Source organism: Triticum aestivum, chromosome 1B (genome assembly GCF_018294505.1).
Source record: "Triticum aestivum cultivar Chinese Spring chromosome 1B, IWGSC CS RefSeq v2.1, whole genome shotgun sequence".
Taxonomy (NCBI): domain Eukaryota; kingdom Viridiplantae; phylum Streptophyta; class Magnoliopsida; order Poales; family Poaceae; genus Triticum; species Triticum aestivum.
Genome location: NC_057795.1, coordinates 107,629,413 through 107,633,156, shown reverse-complemented (window position 1 = coordinate 107,633,156; position 3,744 = coordinate 107,629,413). Strand labels below are relative to the sequence as shown.

Genomic DNA, 3,744 nt, shown 5'->3' with positions numbered 1-3,744 from the left:
ACAGGAAGCGTCCCCTGGTGGGCACAAGACACCAGGGCACGCCAGGCTTGCCTGGCGTGCCCATGTGGGTTGTGCCCACCTGGGACACCTCATGGACTCCGTTTTTCTTCTGTATGCTTGTCCTACAAGATAATATATATATATATATATATGTATATATATATATACATATATATATATATAGGGCGGGTCTATTTTGCTAACACCCTTAAGAGTCTTATTCTGCTAACTGTGTGCTTATTCTGCTAACAGTACGTCTCCGGAACCGGACCGCATCAAAACAAAAGAAAAACTCCCCCGGCCAACAATTCCCCCAACCCGTACGCCCCTACCCAGGATATCTCTGTCTTCTCCCCCCGACCACGATCCCCACCTACCCATCACATTCTACGCCGCCGGCGCCACTCACCCGAGCCCCGGCCCCTCCCTCCCCACCATCTCCAGTGTGTTGCGGTCCACCCGAGCCCCCCACCCCCACCTTCTCCGGTGCAGCGCACCCACCTGAGCTATCACCCCACCCAATCCCGGCGACCTCCTACTCCGGCCCCGGCTGCCGCCCAGAGCACCGCCGCTTCGGCAGCCATGACAGCCTCCGATGCGCCGCCGACCTTCCATGACCACCGGATCTGGCCCCCAAACAACATGTTCATCCACCGCGTGCCTACTGCCTCGATATGGACCTGACGATGGGCTCCTCCCTCCCGCTCCTCTCCGACAGAGCGTTAGGCTGGGTCCCCGTCATGGCCCCGCCCAGATCCGGGGATGGCCGGCGGCCTCCCATGGGCTTCCCCCGTCTTAGTCTCCTCTCTGGTGAGCAGTGTGCCCCAAGACGACCCCTCGATTTGTTCGACTTCATATTCCTAGAGCTCGCCTTGACCCACGCATCTGACGTCCTTGCAGTCGTCGTCTGTCAGGTGAGCAACAACTCCACCGTGACCCCTTTCCACCTGCTATTCTCTTCTCTCTATTCCCGTCGTCCTCTCTCATCTCTCTGTCCTCCGAGTAGCAACGGGACTCCATGCCTGATCTGGGACTCGTCTGCGCGTCACCGCTGTCAGGGTACCCGAGTTCAACGCCATCCCGCTCTTCTCTGCCATGTGCAGTGCACACCTGGCCGCGCTGCAAGTCCTCCACCCATTTGTGCCATCATCCACGGTGTAGTCCACACGGCCGGAGTATGTTGCAGCCCACATCTACAGCAGGGGTAGCTCGCAGCCTGCCGACGTGCAGTTTCGGCAGCAGTTGTTTGCAGGACTATTTTTGTTGTTTTCCAGAGCTTGGATTTTTGCCGGACCCCTTTCATTTGATTGTAGTTCGCTTCGTCGGCGTCCGCGGTGAACCTCATTTTAGAAAAAGAAAAAAAGTGGCAACTTGGTGAAAATCGCTGCAGTTCATTGTGGGGCCCGTGGTTATTCTGTTTGTATAAAAACAACTATGGACGCGATTCACTTTTTATTCTTTGTAGGTCGCAGTTATCCAATGGGAGGAAGATCCTGAGGGTGTTAGTACAAAAGGAAGTGCACTCAATGAACACTAGCGGTGCAGTTGTTTTGTAGTTCGCTTGCTATGTACAAAAGTGCAGTTTATTTGTAATGATCCTTGTGATCTGTTCGATATGTAATAGAAATTTTAGGCACATGCAGTACACTACTTTCATCCACGCAGCTCAGAACGAACACACACAAAAAACAGTGCGAAAAAGTGCAGCCCCTTGGTGGCTCACTTTGTAAATGAAAGAGAAAGAAATCTCCACGGGAGGTTCACTTCTTTCTCTGATGCAATTATTTTTGTTTGTGGGACTAATGGAAAAAGTAATTCATTCCAATTTGTGTAGCAGCTCATAACCCCTAAGTATGAAGTGCAATTTGTTTCCTGTGTTTAAAAAAATTAGTTGACTGCATCAAGTAACACATGCAGTGCGTTTGGTCCTCGGATGTGGTTCATTTTTTAGAGTGATGATATTCACTTGCGCAAAGCGTGGAAGTGTGAAAAAGTTAGCGAAATAAAAAATAGTAATGCGGTTTGGGAAAATTTGCTACCTCGTTTGGGAAACTTTACGTCCCACAAAAAATAAATCATGCAGTGCACTTGTCCGTCTGATGAAGTGCGGGTTTTGGTCTAAAGAAATGCGGTTTGGTACCTCGTTTGGGAAAATTTACGTCCCACAAAAAAGAAATCATGCAGTGCACTTATCCGTCTGATGAAGTGCGGGTTTTGGTCTAAAGAAGTGCGGTTTGGTACCTCGTTTGGGAAAATTTACGTCCCACAAAAAAGAAATCATGCAGTGCACTTGTCGGTTTGATGAAGTGCGGTCTCTTGGTCTGAAAGCAGTGCGACTTTCTGTCTGATGCAGTACATCCGACGATTTTGGGTCACGAAAAAACAGAGTGTCCGCATTTCGGTAAATTCGAAATTCCTCTTAAACCGTAAAGAATTAGAGAGAGTATTCTACATAAAAGAGTTGCGCCTCTTCGATATCTTTCCAAAGGCGTATCGTTTGAATCATTCCGACCAGCGGTTTGCAAAAATTTCTCCAAAAACGGCCGCTGCCACTCGTCGTCCGTCGCACGATTTTCAAAATTAACTTAAAACCATAAGGAATTTTAAAAGCATTTCACTATATGAAAGTTGCACCTCGTTCGTAGCTTTCCAACGGCGTATCACACGCCTCGTTTTGACAAACGGTTCAAAAACTGGAGCAAAAACAGTACCGAAAATTTGATTTTTTTTGAAAAACAGAATTCCGCGATTTAGTAAATTTGAAACTGGTCTTAAGCCGTAAGGAATTAGAGAAACATTTATATATGAAAAAGATGCGCCTCGATGATATCTATTGAACGGCGTATCATTTGCTTCATTCCAACGAGCGGTTTAGAAGAAATCGCAAAAAATGCTCGCTACCACTCGTCATGGGCCGCACCATTTTCAAAACAGCTCTTAAACCGTGTGGAATCTCGAAAAGTGTTCAACATGTCCAAGTTGCGCCTAATATATAGCTTTTCAATGGTATATTACACGCCTCATTCCGATAAACGGTTAAAAAATTAGAACGAAAACAGTATCAAAAAAATAACGCGTGCAGTTTTTTCCGACGAGAAGTTCACTCGTGTGAGTACTACAGCACACTTCGTTCAAAGAATGACGTGCACTTGCGTTCAGCATGCAGTGCGGAAGTGGTGTGCAGAATAGTTATTCTGCTAATATTAGTAGAATAGACCATCTGTGTGTGTGTGTGTGTGTGTGTGTGTGTGTGTGTGTGTGTGTATATATATACTGTTGATCACCGTATCGCGAAGAAATCCTCTGTTCTCTTCTCTTCCTGTTTCTGGTCAGATTTATCAAGCCAGGCATTATTTCTTCTTGCTCCTCCAACAACATGGAAGAAGATGCTTGGCTGATGAAGATCGAGACGAAGAGGGAGAAGCCTACGGACGCCATCAAGGGGGACAAGGGCAAGGAAGCTACCGTAGATCCATCCCCGGTGGTAGCACAAGCACTGCTGGCTGAAGAGGAGGAAGAATGTCGTGGTATTCTCACGGGGGGTTGCGAGACGACAGATGCCACAGGGTGGCTTGAGGTGAGGGCAAGACTGCCGCAGGAATATCGGGGGACGGGTATGCGAATAGCACGTTATCCAGGTTCGGAGCTCTCCGGAGTGATAATACCCCTACTCCTGCATGTCTGAGTATATATGTGGTGCACATGGCGCAGTACAGAATTGCTCCTGGAGCTGTATCTGAGATC

General features: G+C 48.0%; 1 long non-coding RNA gene across 1 annotated transcript; it reads left to right on the top strand.

Moving 5' to 3' along the window:
- The first annotated feature begins 371 nt into the window (after positions 1 to 371).
- On the top strand, positions 372 to 1,825 carry LOC123087688 (uncharacterized). The gene is made up of 2 exons (XR_006441478.1): positions 372 to 810; positions 901 to 1,825. It is a non-coding gene; the product is annotated as an uncharacterized lncRNA (long non-coding RNA).
- Positions 1,826 to 3,744: the final 1,919 nt, after the last annotated feature.